Here is a 15,915-nt window from a genome sequence, read left to right on the forward strand (position 1 = left end):
CAACAAGGTGTCCATATGGTATCATGTCATCCAAGACACGATATCACTGCCGGGCTTTTTCCTCTACCAATCAGGGTATTTTAACCTTTATAATCAAATGAATGCAAATGAGACTAGAAAACCGAGAATGAAACAGCCCAGAACGGAAAGACGGTGCCTCGATGAGCTGGAGTGGTGCAGTGACCTTACGTAACACCTGGCGTTGTCATCCGACTAGAAAGCTCTCCATTGTGATCCCGGGTAACTAAGCTGTGTGTCTTCTGGGATAGATCGTGTGTCCAAAGCCGGTGGGTTGTGTAACTAGTGTACTATGGGTGTCGCGTTTTGCCTGCAGGTTTGCCTCGCCATATGCTGTCTGTTTGTGCAGGTTTAACCGTACTACAAACATAACTTTATTGAGATTTAATTTCTTCAGCACGGTGTACACTTCGGCTGAGCTGCGCTTCTCCGCTGTCGAGAAGGTACTGACAGCAGTTCAGATGGTGATCCTGAAAGAGCGAGCGCTATCACAGGGGAAGCACATGCTGGTGGTAACACCGTACCCTGCCCTTGAGGCGGTCACTAAAGCCAGTGTACCTAATTCTAAGGCTTTGCATCCAAGGTGGATACAATGGGCAACCTCCTTGACTTCGCCTGACGTCACATATATCTTTGACGCGGCATTACAGACACAGGAGTTCTTGGAGTATGAATTTGTTCATCCGGCTCCTCTGACTTTGCACCCGCTCGAGGAGTACCATTGTGTCATTTACACTGATGGGTCTGCGCAACCTGCAACTGGATCAAAGCACGCCTATTCAGCGGCCTGCGCAATTGTAGTGGGTACTTTCGTGAACGGTGAGTTCCAGTCCGATGTCGTGCATACGCAGTCATTGGGTGATTGTACCGCGCAATGCCCACTGCAACACCCATTGCACGCTCCTTTCACGCTAAGTAAAGCGTGAACAGGGGCCTTATTTACATGGCGACGTTAAGCCACATTAAGCGGCTTAACACCGCTTTGTAAATAAGGAGAAGGGGAAATCACCACCAGAACGTCACCAAAAGTGATGTTCTGGTGGCGATATCCCCTTGTAAATATGTCCCTGGGTTTCATGAATAAAGAGATATGCAAAGTGGTTTAAATCATTCACTTTCAAAATTGCAGTGTTTTGGAAAATGTAATCTTTAGAATTCATTTTGATGTTTTTTATGGTTGACCACCTAGATGACACCTTGATCTTTTAATGGGATTTGCGGGAATGTAAACGTAACATGATGTATTGCAAAGATTTAAAAAAAAAAAAAATACATTCGCGCTAATAATGAGATATCAAGATATTCAACACTAAGAACTACTGAAATATGTTAAACAAATTCAAACTCTATTGAGCTCACTAATTCCTACCAGATAGCCACATCAGCCTAGTTGACATTGATGAGCCCCAAATGCAAATAACTGGAAAAAGGAATCAAGGATAAAGCATTAAAGAGGTTGAAAGAAACGTCTAAGCACCTATGTAGCAATATCTAGATGGTTAAAAACTATTCTTATGTATACCTATTGCTTCTATGATGGCCATTGGGAAGTGTTGTAACAGAAAAAAAATGTTGGACATAAACACCAAGTACCTACTTCTCTATAAAATTAAAAGCCTGCTCAATGTGACTATTTTATTAACAAATGGAGCTTGGAGATGAAGAAAGCCAGTAGTCATCATCGTCAATAATTGAGACAGTAATGTTTTTGATATTATTATGACATACTACTTATCACAGACATTTTATTTGCTTAATGGCCTGTGACATCAATGTCAGTCTAGAAGGATTTTATGTTTCTGCAGGCTTATTATCATAATTGTCTTTTGGCCTCGTCACAAAAATTGTAAAAGGATGCAGAGTTATAATCTAGTCATTGACAAATGCAGAACGTTGACTTCTTGCTTCGCATTCCTAAAAATTAGGCAGTGGGCCCAGTAGGTGATGGAGGATGATATGCTAAGGCTTTGGAGGTACAATATTTAAAAGTTATTTTGAAACAAATCAATGCCTTGCCAGAACAGCAGCAATTGGAGTTAGCTTACTAATAAACAAATATATATGTAACCTAAATAAATACTGTCAGAGTTAGAAATGTGGTCATGAAAGTCGTTTTGCTGGTTGCATATTGCAATATACAGGAACAAAATATCTCCCTCCATTTATATTTATTCCAGAATATTGACAACCAACATATCAGCAAGGTACACTTGTAGAGGTAAGTACAGATTAGGGGCCACATTTAGAGTTTGGTGGATAGAGTACTTCGTCACAAACGTGATGGATATCCAGACCACCTTAGTACAAGTGCATTTTGTGATAAGGAAAACAGATACCCATCACATTTGTGACAGAGTAACCCATCCATCAAACTCTAAATCAGGCCCTTCTTGCTCTTAACTCAATATCTGTATTTGGGAGAAATATTTTGTCAATGCACATAGATATTGAGTTAGCAGAAGTAATCTGTACTTACCTTTATACACCTTTATCGTCAGATTGATGATGTTGTTGAGTGGCTTGTCATCCACTAAGACAAATAACAATTTGATTAGCATCACTGTTGTTGTAGGACTTTCAAAAACAGAGAATATCTAAATACATGGGAATATTTAAATGCATGTGGAGTTGATACTCAAACAAAATCCTCTCAACAACTAGTGTACTATAGATGCCATTCTCTTCTTCTCTTCTTTTAAAGAACTTTGTCATACTTTACTTCATCACTACTCTTCCTTTGTTATGGATGTGTATGTCTAAAATAACTAATTTCATGCTTTTTACCTGAGATCATTACCTTTCAAATGTATCATTACTTACTTTATTTTGCATTTTTATATAGTGCAATGTTACTGTTTGCAGGTATCTGTGTCCTTTGAAATTGTCAAAGGTATTTTAGAAAGAAGTCTCTTGTCTAGGTGGTCTTCTTTTAACTTTGTCATTTGATAGAGATCCATTTTTTTCTGTTTTTTAAATGCGTTATTTTATAGGAATCTTAATGTTTGTAAACCTTATTTATTAGGAGATAAGACATTGAGACCCAATAAAAACCTAAAACAAAATGTAAGATGTATTAATTGTGGGTGATTTGAGTATTTATCTCACAGATTCACCATAATATTATATAGAAACAAGCTATCCATTCTCAGTTCTGACGATATGCGATATGTTAGTTAACTATTCACCTTGAATTTCTTGAATAAGCAAAATATTATACATAAATGTTGTTTATTGTTTGTACTCATTTTAAGTTTAAAATAAACTATTACTTGTCTTGTGTTGAAATTGATAAAGGGACATTAGCCGAAGCCCTATCACTCACCACTCACCTGATTTCCAGGGTCCAGCAGGCCACAGCCAACGGGGTGCAAACGCTGCATGTTTCTTCCGCCAGGCCCACGACCACGGCCGTAGCAGGGGGAACTACAGCTCCCGTGAGCCCCTGCGTTGCTGCACACTTCCGGACAACAGCGCGCCCGGAGGCGCTATAAAAACATTGGCTCCCTCGGTGGAGCGGGGGACATTAGCCGAAGCCCTATCACTCACCACTCACCTGATTTCCAGGGTCCAGCAAGCCACAGCCAACGGGGTGCAAACGCTGCATGTTTCTTCCGCCAGGCCCACGACCACGGCCGTAGCAGGGGGAACTACAGCTCCCGTGAGCCCCTGCGTTGCTGCACACTTCCGGACAACAGCGCGCCCGGAGGCGCTATAAAAGCATTGGCTCCCACCGCGTCGCGGGACGCGCGCGGGCGGCGCCGGGCTGAGCCCGGGCAGAGGGCGGGCCGTCTGTGGCCGTCCGGGGCCAGAGGAGGCCGGGACGGGCCATATCCTTAACATCCGGCATTACCCTTTCCACACGAGGGTTACAAGGTACTGTGGGGAACTATTATTGCGTTCTTTTATTGATTTGGGGGTCTGGGTGCGAAACGATACACCATGCCATCCAAACCTGTACTTAAAAAGCGTGTCCAAGGGGCACGTGCATGTGCCCCAAAACAACAAGCCATTTCAGGAGTCTCTGGGGTTAAACTCCCAACTGCAATTGACTTAATGCTCCAGAAAGCAATTGGTGTGGTCACCTCGGAAATCGAATCAACTGAGCATCGCCTTTCCCCAACGCCTGACCTCTCAGTTTTGGGGTCGCCTGTCCACCAAACTGCCCAAGATCTGAACGAAACATTCACTAGCCAGGCTTGCTTTCCATCGATTGTAACCACGCAAGACCAAATAAATTCACCGATGGCTAGTGAAGATTCTATACCTAGACCACCGAAAACTAAAGGGAAAAGGAAAGCTACTAATGTTGGTAAAAAGCTTAGGAAGACCAAGGGGAGTCCCTGCAGGGAAACTACATATCCTACCAACCATATTCCTGACACTACCATCCCACCACCACCCTCTCAGGATATACCATACCCCGCCTGGGTGCATTTAGTGGTGACTAATATTATTGACCAATGCAGGACTATTATAAAGGAAGAAATGACCCCTATTCTAAAACTAGTTCAAAGTCTTTCGAAAGCACATACCGACCCTCCCTGTAATTCAAAGCCAAGTACATCCACTACGCAAAATACCGTTCCACTAACACCCCAGCTACTACCACTAGACCCAGTGGTTGTTCAACGTAAGACTGGGCAATTAAAGGCAACCCAACCCTCCCCACTACCAGAGTGACCCCCTTCAACTACTGGTACTAGAAAAACCCCTTTCCATGCTTGTCACGTACAAGACTTGTGCCCCAATAACCAAAACCCTGCATTACAGACTACTAATACGAATGAGCCCCTAGTCACTCCCACCACAACCCGAAGAAAATGTATGGAAAACAAGCCTGCAACTACTGCTACTAATCCTCCTACGATTAATCTTCCTCCAGCTGCATCTCCGTATGTGACCATACTGACCGGGGTCCCCGAACTTGGAGTAGGTACTAGAGAAAACCATCTTGATTTGCGTAATAAAGTCCTTTTCTGGTTGGCAAGATACAAACAGTTTCCCTACGAGATGGCTAATGAGATCCTGATGGTGAGAAGGGTTGCATGGATAGGACATACGGGAAAAAGTCTTAGGGGGGATTGCGTGGTTATCAATTTTAGACGTCCGCAGATCAATCAATCGATCCTTGGCCATCCAACATTATCCTTTGGTCATCCTACTTCAATTAATGCATTCCCCCTTGAATTTTTCTATCCCCAGGTACCCAGGACTTCAGTCCCCTATCGCATCGACTCTATTTTTTCAGATAATGGGCAACCCCAAAATGTACCATATAGAACTAATTTGAATAACCAACAATTTGGAGTTCCCGTACACAACCGATTTGCTCCGTTAGAGGACGTCGATTGACTGGAAGATTTAACCGATCTCGATTCAACAAACATAGGTTCGCTCTGCCCCCCGACAAGCGACATCAATGCTTACCCCACCCCTCAAAACAATACCGCTCCCACTGAATCCATCACCCTCAGACCCACATCAAGAGAGGTGATAACTCACTCTCCTCTTTCTTCGCCTATTGTCTCACGACCTGAAAGAAGGAACCTCCACTTAAAAAACCAATTAAAAGTACTACCTTGGAACGTCGCGGGCGTTGTAAATAAACTTCTCTGCCCCGACTGGGATTCCTTTATTAACCAGCATGATGTTTGTCTCTTGCAGGAGACCTGGGCAAAAGAAGATTTTATAAAAAAGGGCTTTTTTACAGCTAACACTTTAGCCCTTGCGGGTCCTAGAGGAAGACCATCGGGAGGGCTGTCTACGTTTATAGGGTCGCATTTGGGTTGTGTAATTTCTGAAATTGCTACGCATTCACTTGATCTCCAATGTTTACAGCTTATGTTTCCCTCAGGCTCTGTTATTATTTTGGTTAATGTTTACTCCCGCCCTACTAAGTCAGGTAGTGAATCGCCTACACTAGACCTACTGGACAAACTTATTCAATCAGTAAAAGATAAGGGCACTTTGATTGTTGCTGGCGATTTCAATTGCCAATTCGAGCCCCTACCGGGGCTTATTGACCCAATTACTAGGGAGGAAGATGAACAATGGTCCATACAGGCCCTTCAAATTCCACCTGCCAAGGCTTGGACATCACTAGCCCTGCAAATTAACTCCCTAACATTAGCTAACTCACTTAGAGCTTGCAATGGGCGCTCTCTGTCAGATCTTGAGGGTAAACATACTTTTAATCGTCCTGGCCAGACTTCGCGTATTGATTACATTTTGGTTGAGGCCAAGACATGGATGAGGGTTCTGGATTTTACGATCCACCCTCGCCATGATAGTGACCACAATGCGCTGACCCTCGACCTGACTGTAGTGATGGAAAATAGCCCCACGCAAAATAGCTGTAGGCCCCAACCCTTATATCTCTCTGGCGACAGAAGACGCCTTAAGTGGACGCTGATTCTAAAATCTCCTGACAAAATCAGCCTTATCTACTCGGCCACATGTAATGCCCTTGCACAAATGTGTCAAACTTTAGACCAGGACACTGATACCAGGAAAAATCACGTCTCCGAAATTCATACTGGGCTAGTTACCATACTGGAAAACTATCTAAATCCCTTGATTCCTAGAAAAAAGAAAACCGCGATGGTACTCTCCTGGTTTAACTATGAATGCAGGAAGGCAAAATCAGCCCTATTGGCCACACTAAAATCTGGCGACAGGAATGCGGTCGCTATGAGTAGAATCAAATACAAGCAGACTGTAAAAGTGGCCAAGCAGAACTGGGAATACGAAAAATGGGAGGACATCAAAAGAGCTCTTATCAAAAAGGACATGAGAGAATTCTGGGCAATTGTTAGATCAGAATCAAAGGAAGGCTGCATAGCCGATGACCCCAATATTGCATCGAGTCAATGGGTTGACCATTTTCAGAGTTTGTATGCTCCCTCCGCCCCCACCGCTGAGGCCCCTTCCCCCCCTGATGCGATTAATGAAGTTATCGATAGTATATCCTCCAGGGAGGTAGAAAAGGCTGTAAATAGACTTCCAGTAGGCAAGGCACCAGGCCTTGACAAGATTCCAGGGGACCTATACAGGCATAAACCAGAGGTCTGGATACCATATCTCTGTTTACTCTTCAATGCCATCCTCCATGGTGCCCCCATTCCGAATACCTGGGCTGGTGCCGAGATAGTCCCTGTATTTAAAAAGGGCTCCCCTCTCTTGCCCAGTAACTACCGCCCAATTAGCCTAATCGACGTTAGTCAGAAGCTCTTTGCACGTATTATCCTAGATCGAGTGCAAGCCTGGATGGATGAAAAACGAATACTAACTCCTTACCAGGCTGGCTTTAGAGAGAAGACATCCACGGTGGACCAACTTTTCCGACTACAACTTCTTTATTGGAAAACCGTGAGGGTAGAGGGTGGCAGCCTCTACCTTATCTTCGTCGATCTCAAAGCAGCTTTTGACTTAGTCCCTCGGCAAACTTTGTGGGCGGTTCTGGCTGAGATGGGGATGCCTGCCTGCCTTTTGGGGATTATAAAACGGCTCCATAATGATAATTTTGCCCAAGTTAGGTGCGGTAAGTGGGGCAATCTGACCCCAAAGTTCCCTGTTAACCGTGGAGTTAGACAGGGATGTGTCCTGGCCCCAACCCTATTTTCTCTCTACACCAATGCATTAGTGTCCCACCTGAGGGGAGTCAAGGACATCGATGCCCCCAAACTTAACAACGAGCAGGTGGTCGCACTAATGTTTGCTGATGATACCCTTCTGGTGTCTAAATCCCCTATGGGGATTCAACGTGCCCTCGATAGTTTCTCTGAATTTTGTTCCCAGAGAGGCCTTGAGGTTAACTCCTCAAAAACAAAATTCATGATATGCAACCCGCCCAAAAAAAATGGTCCTAACCCTACTCTAAATGGTGTTACTCTGGATAGGGTTTCAGTCTTTGAATATCTCGGTGTCACCCTTTCGGATAGGATGGAATGGGGTCCCCAGCTATCAAAAGCTAAATTACGACTCACGCAGACTTGCGGTGGGATCCTTAAACTATACAGAGCTTCCATCTCAAAACCGATAGCCCCCATCATTGAGATATATAAAGTACAAGCACGGGCTGCATCTCTGTATGGGGTTGAACTATGGGGGCACTGTCTAACCAGAGACATTGGCAGATCTGAGAACCAGTTCTTAAGGTCGCTATTGTCCTTAGCATCCAGCACTCCCCTTATACCACTCAGAATGGACTTGGGAGTGAGGTATATTGAAGACGAAATTGCTTTAAGGCCACTATTGTATTGGCGCAGGCTGTGGGCAACTCCAGAGTTAGAGGACTATCAAAATGACTTAAAATCGCTATTGACCCCCGTGGTATAGACAATATACCGTGGTTACTTTATATAAAGAGAGAGCTTTTCAGATTAGGCTTTCCTGCTCTATGGCACCATCCTGAAATAAACGCCCCTATACTCTCTAGAGCTGAATTGGCAAACGCCTTTTGGTTAAATAACAAAAACATGATGCTAACCAATAACAAGCTAGGCTCACTGACCATGGACTTCTTTAATATTAAAGAAGACTTCAAAATAGAGTCAGTTTTAGATCTGATGGAGCCTAATGCCTCTAGGAAATTATATATGCAATTCAGGAATGGAACATTGCCCCTGAGAGCATTCACAGGAAAATGGTTGATAAATAATCCTTCTGACTGCCCAACCTGTGGAGCTTCTAGTGAAAGTGACCTACATGTCCTCTTTTTTTGCCCCACATATAAACTTATCAGAAAACGTTGGCTTCTTCAACTCTGTAGGAATTTGGGGACTACACATTGTAAAGTTGCCTACAGAATCCTGAAGACAGACACTGCATTACCTATAGTTTTTTCGGTATCACGTTTCTGGCATGCTGTGTGGCGCAGGAGAAGTTCCCTTTTATTGTCTAATCCCCTGGAACAAATTAACACTCATTGATGCTATTTTCTTACTGTTTTTATGACATTTTAATCTTTTAATCTCTTTTTTTACTGTTTTAATGAATTACTGTCAATTAATCTAATCTTTATTGTACTTACTGTTTATGAATTGCAATTCCCATTTCTTTTTTCTGTATAATTGTATGTTGTTATGGATTGCTTATCTTTTATGGTCTACGACCGAAATAAAGATTATTTGATTGATTGATAAAGCTTCTAGAGCCTCATCACTGTGTTTGCAAAGTAAGCAACAGATGAAAACAAGAAATATGTGGCTGAGAATAAAAAAAAACATATATAAAAAGAGGAACTAGGAGCACATCTGGGTCCAGCATATGGGCTCCACACAAGAATAAGTCTAGAAAAAAAGAGTATGCAGTTTCTTTAGGAAGAAGATCTGTAGTAAACTGAGGAATCAGATCAGGGGATCTGATTGCTCAGGAGCAAGAGCCCTCACACACCCAGATGGGTGTCATGCTTCATCATAGGGCAGCTCCACATTGGGCTGGCACTGCAATGCCTAACGGGCCCCTCGTGGGGGCTCTTTGCTGGAGATCTTTTGAGATTTTGTAATATGTGAAGTGTGAGTGTAGGTGCTCAGAATGTAGATTGGAAGAGGTCAGTTAAAATAAACTAAGCGAAACCCTGGCAATTTTATTTTGTGGGTCCTCGTGTCCAAGTTAAAAGCAGTGGATGGCTGAATGCGGAAATAATGGTCCGTTCCAGCTCATAAATTGTGCATAAAAAGGGTCAACATGTTTCTTGCTATATAAAGTCGTTATCGATCAAGGGCAATTCAGCAGGACCAGAGACCTAGTCTACTAAGTGATTGGGTTAGTGTTGGTGTGTGTAAAAATATCCAATCACAATCTGATCAAGATAAACCTAAGTGCATAATATACCTTGGTATTAATAAAAACCGACCCAATTATGGTAGGTATATGGCCCCAATGGGTGACACTAATTTTGCAGGCTAAAAGTTCACCAGCGCGTGAGTCACACGACAACCTACCCCTGACTCTGCCACCTCGGAGGTAAAAAACAAATCCTGGTCATCACGCTAAGGATAAAGTGTGGCATTGCACTACGAACTTGTATATTGCTCAAGCCCAGAAAAAGTTAAATCATCAATGTATTGGTACTTTATAGATTGACAAAGTGATAAACCATGTCACTGTGAATTTGTTCTTTGTTTGTCTTTGGAAATTTACCTATCCATTCATTCTCGTAGGAACAGATTCCTGAACGCAAATAATAAGGTAGTCCCACCATGGGCCCTAGATCTTTGTATGTCTGCTTGGACATCCCCTCCTCTGATAAATGATGCTGTTGAGCAGAGAGCATCTGTCCATAACACACTGCCATTTGCTAACCTGCTGTGCCACAGGTCCCCTTCTGTAATTGGCAATGTCACACTTTTTCATGAAAAAGCCCATATTTAATAGGATTATTATACAACAGAACCATTTTCGGTTAACTCTAAATGTAAGTACTGCATGAGAGCCCATGAGAGCACGTTGACATTGGTGGTATGCGGGTGAACGACCCGGCTCTTCGATGCCTCAGTGCTGAGTGCAAATGAGATTGTTTGTGTGGCAAGTGAAACAACCGTGGCTAGGCCCCGCCCCGTATCCGGAAGGTTGACAGTCGAACGGGTTGCAGGGCTCTTGTGGCTCTCAGCTTTTGGCTCCACGGCGCTGAGTAACCTGAGTAACCTGAGGAGGAAAGAATTATTGCTCGTTTTACCGGCGGCTGCTGCTGGGTGAAGGGAGAGAGCTGGTTCCACGTCCTGCATCCCGCTTTTGTTCCGGTCCCGGTGAGCCGGTGTTTTTGAGGGCTTGAGGCATAGAGGCTCAGCGGGGCTCCGCAATGCTGTAGATTCGCCAGGCGTCCCTTTCATCGCGCTAATCAAGGACAGCAAGGGGGAGGCGTGTGAGCTGCTTCAACTTGCTTTGAGGTTTTTTTTTTCTCCTGCTCGGCTGCTGCTGCAATGTCATCAGGAAGCAGGAAGCACTGAGGCAAACGCTTGGAGGCGTTTAAAGCAGGACTGAGAAGCCTGCTATTTGACTCCTATTGACTCCTATTTGACTCCGGTTCTGCTTTGAGGGAGAAAAGGAAGAAAAGGCAGCGACGGTCTGAATAAACCCCCCCAAAAAAAGGTGAGAATAAGGTGAGAAGTTTAAGAGAGGGGGGTGCCCTCAGTGACTTGGTGATATTTTGACTGTTGACTTTTTGGCACCTCAGCGCTAAAACTAAGGAAGAAAAGGGATAAATATATGCTGCCAAGCGTCTTGGGCTGAACTAGAATCCCTGTGCCTACCTGTGTGATTCCTTCTTTCTCCGCTTCCCCGGCTCCCCACAACAGGAAGCTGTCACACCATCATCCGCGCCTGGAGGCACTTTAAAAACGACTCTGTCTTCGGTGGAACGGGTGCTGCCAAGCGTCTTGGGCTGAACTAGAATCCCTGTGCCTACCTGTGTGATTCCTTCTTTCCCCGCTTCTCTGTCGCTGCCCAAGTCTCCCTCCCGCCGCCGCCTTTGTCATCTCCGTGGCCGCTGTGAGGAGGGAGACTACAACTCCCAGGCTCCCCGGCTCCCCACAACCTGGAGGCGCTTTAAAAACGACTCTGTCTTCCGCGTCGAAGGAAAGGACTCCTAATATATTAGCGGAGCTAATAAAAAGCTATAAATACCCTATCCGGCATTGTGTTATAAATGTTCAATTGGTGAACTTGAAGAGACTATTGCTATTGTCCTAGGGCCCATGAACTAGGCCCCCTTAGTCCCGACCACGACTAGATCCCATTATCGTGATGTCGTCTCTTGTTAGAGATAAGTCTATAATGGCTGGAGGAGTCAGTCGAGGTACACTCGACAACTTTGTCATCAGGGCCACCTCGGATATCGACAGGGAAATTTCACTCGAAGAGTGACAGGCAGAGAGACGACGCTCAGTAGAATTCATTAAGAACAAGCGTTCATCTCTGGGCCCGATGCAGTTAGCTATCTCGCCACTCCCGAGCACATATTGTGTAAGGGAGGATTGTGGGTTATCCCCAAGGACAGTATCCCTTTACTTTTGCGGGATAGATTCCCTTGTCTAGCAGAATCCAACGCCCCGACCATGAATGTTTCTGCCTCCCCGAGTAATTCGATTCCACAGGATACTCCGTTGCCACTATTGAAGTCTGTCCAAAAAACCAAAAAAAAAACTAAAATCTCTCACGCCCAAGGTCCACCACCGAAAAAAAAGAGAAAGAGGGGGAATGGCCCACAGAAAAAGTTGTCTAGCCATTCTAACTCTGGGAACCTACAAAGCCCCTCTCTCAATGTACCATCAATACCTGTAGTAGTAACCCCTCCTTATGTACCATTGAAAGATGTATCTACTACCGACCTAATGGGTAGCATGGAACAGTTAATTAGATCACTCATATCTCCGTTAGTAGAGAAGTTAAAAAGAATTGCTGTTCAACTGGATAATTTGGAACAGGCTATTTGGGAAAATAAAGGGGCAACCAAGGATCTAAATAAGCCATCTCTAGTCCTTTCCGGTCCCGCTTCGGACCACAATAACATGGCTCAAAGGGAACCAATAACAACCAATGTAGCCAAGACAAAACCGTTGAAAGCAACCCCCTCTAAAACTATAGGGCCAAATGCAAATAGTAAAAGCATGGGGGCTCAAGCAGGTGGAATTATAAATCCTCTGAGAACTGTTCCAACATCAAATCTCCAAAAATTGTACGGCATGGATAAGCCGGTGAGGTCTATTGCACCCAAAAGGCATTCAGTAGAACTGCCCCCGGAAGCCGTTCCGTATGTGGTGGTTCCTACTGGTGTGCCACCCCTAGAGGAGGGTAGAAGTGAAGCTGTCTACCAACTGAAAAATAAGACCATATTTTGGCTCAGACAGAATCGCCCTTTACCACCAAATATAAGTGGCGAAATTCTATATGTCAGGCGTCTCCCATGGTTAGGTCAAAGAACAAAGGACATAAAAGGGGACATTGTAATAATAAATTTTCGTGACAATAGAGCAGTTAGACACATCACAAACTGGTTCCCCCAAAACGGCAGTAGTGTAATTTCCACCCAGGATTTGACTTATTTTTATCCAAGAGGTTTAGTGGCCCCTGTAATTAATGTCATGCCCCTGCTACAATTTCAGCATAGCCATACTGGGCTTCCATCTCTAAGGGCCATATGTAGGTAGCATACAAGTTACCACTTCTTAAATACCGAACTTTACCGATTCGGTATTTAAGAAGTGGTAACTCGTATGTAGGTAATCATTCAGTAAATATTACCGAATTGGAGAAATTCGGTAATTACCGAATCGGTATTTACCGATTCGGTAATGAGGCATACCTTCCCATTGATTGAATCAATGGGAAGGTATGCCTCATTACCGAATCGGTAAATACCGATTCGGTAATGGGGGGAGCACATTCAAGGGTGGCAGGGTGTCAAATTGACACCCTGTTGCACCCCTGATTCCTGCATGTGTGCACATGTGGCGCACATACATGCCCTAAGGGCATGTATGTCTGCCACATGGCACTGTCAGTCCAGCAAAATATTGCTTTTTGCAATGAATTCGGTATTTAGCACCAACATATATTTGGTGCTAAATACCGAATTATTTTCCCTACACATCACTCATTTGAGTGTCACCTACATCTCATTTCAGGATTCGGTATTTACCGAATCGGTAAAATTACCGAATCGATAATTTTACCGATTCGGTAAATTACCGAATCCTGAAATGTTCCCCCTACATAGCAAAAGCCTAAATACCGGTCGGTAACGGTATATTTACAGAAAATCGGCCGTTACCGACCGGTATTAGGCTACCTACATATGGCCCTATATGAGGTAGACTATTTTGGGGCACCATTCCAATATCAAGGCGGCCATCCAAGGCACCCTCCCCATCAGCAGATTGATCGTTACTCTCATGGTTATAATCGATACGGGGTCCTATCAGGCTTGGAGGGAGTAGATTGACTGCACTTCGGGGGCATAATAAATGCTGCCGAGGATGGCACACAAAAGGTGCCTCTTATAACCACAGAATCCTTACCCAATGGCAGACTACATGCCACGACTTCAATCCAAACTAGTTTCCAGCATGCAGCGAGCGATCCCTGTCATAACGGGTCAGGAGAGTTGCCAACTGTCCAACAGGGCTCAAAGGGCAGGAACCACCCTAAGATATCTAGTAGGGTGGAGGGGGCTGAACATCCAGGCTTGGTAGGTTCTCCTTTGGCAGAAGATGTTGTGGCCAGCCCAGGTGGGAGGAATGAATTGGGAATAGCCATTAAAGAGCTAGCAGGAGGTTGCGATCAGCGAAATATCAGTGGCCCAGGGGTCCAGCCGCTATCCACCGCTGTACTGGGGGGTGATCCCAGCAGGGTCAGGGGCAGAATAGTTTCGTGGAATGTCGCGGGTTTGGGCCCCAGAATGCACTCACCAGAATGGGCGTTGTTTATAAATGACTTCGACGTCTGTATTTTTCAGGAGACATGGGCCTGCGAGCCTCTCTTCCTCTTGGGCTTCCTTAATTTTTTTGTCCCGGCCGTTAAAGGCCCAAAGGGAAGACCAAATGGGGTCTAACCATTTGGGCTCGGCAGGCACTCTTCGACAAGATAGCAGAGCTCCCCACAGGCAATAAGGACATGCAGCTGATTAGGCTTTGTATCCCTTCGGGGGAACCCCTATATATTTATAATCTGTATAGAAGAGGTCATAATGGTGGGAAATCCCAAGTTTTGGCTGCACTCGACCAATTGATCGGTGCCCAGCCAAACGAGAACAACATATTAATTGCCGGTGACTTGAACATGACCTTTGAGCCCCTTACAGTAGAAGACTGGCAATCAGGAGAAGATGCAGATACCGAATGGGGAATCCCTAAGCTGGACTTAAAACCTGTGAGTAGATGGTCAGTCGAAGAAATTCAGATGAACGCCTTATGCAGCGAAAGGGGGCTCAGAGCTCTGAATGGTAGGACACTGAGTGATGGACAAGGGGCAAACACATTTGATAATGGCCGTTGGAAAAGCCAGATTGATTATGTCATTTGTAGCTTAACGATCTGGCATTTGATGAAAGATATGAGGGTGGTCAGCAGACAAGAGAGTGATCACAACCCCCTTTGTATTACTCATTTGTTGTGGGGGGGGGGAACCTGGAGGGGCAAAATATTATAACACAAGCGATGGCAGAGATCGTTCCATCGAACGACATGCGGCGAGTCAAGTGGCCCCAAATTGTGGCTAATCACGAGGTGCTACTAAGTATTAGCACAAATCTGGATCTTACAACCTCTGCCATGGAAGTAATTTTGAATACGGGATCGAGGAGCAGAACAGATATGGTTGAGATTACTAATCTGCACTGTGAATTCTTTAGCTCGTTAAAGAGCCATTTCTACAGGGCAGTACGCTCGCACCCGGGCAAGAAAAGTCGTCCTCATGTGGCGGGGTGGTATAACGCCACATGTAGGGCAGCTAGAACTTCTCTGGGGATGGCCATCAAGTCTAAAGACCCAGCCTCCGTCAGGGAAGCAAGGCGGAAATACAAGTCCAGTGTATCTATAGCCAAGAAACAATGGGACGAGCAGCACTGGCAAGATCTTAAAGCTATACACAACAAACCTTTCACATGAAGGAAGGGTCCAAGGGATATGTTTAAAGACCACCAACAGTATAAATCCCCAAATCCACATACAATATACAAACAATACTGTGGGTCTAATGTTCAATGCGAAAAATAACACCGATATGACAGAAGAAGTGTGAAACCTCCCAAAAAGGTTCAGTTCCCATCACCCACCAAAGGTGGTTTTTCATCATCTGGGAACTATGGACAGTACCATAAATACCAACCACTATAATGATTGTGGTGGTACCACGGTAGTCCCAGGCGTGAATGCAAACGACATTGCAGTCGGTGGGGTG

General features: G+C 44.6%; 1 long non-coding RNA gene across 1 annotated transcript in view; it reads left to right on the forward strand.

Annotated features, from left to right (window-relative positions):
- Positions 1-10,465: 10,465 nt before the first annotated feature.
- LOC146796567 (uncharacterized) overlaps positions 10,466-15,915 on the forward strand; it is a 152,021-nt gene continuing 146,571 nt past the window's right edge. Inside the window, exon 1 of the long non-coding RNA XR_014969937.1 lies at positions 10,466-11,109. This is a non-coding gene — a long non-coding RNA (uncharacterized LOC146796567). The remainder of the gene's footprint in view (positions 11,110-15,915) is intronic.

The sequence above is a fragment of the Triturus cristatus genome, chromosome 10 (genome assembly GCF_964204655.1).
Source record: "Triturus cristatus chromosome 10, aTriCri1.1, whole genome shotgun sequence".
Lineage (NCBI taxonomy): Eukaryota > Metazoa > Chordata > Amphibia > Caudata > Salamandridae > Triturus > Triturus cristatus.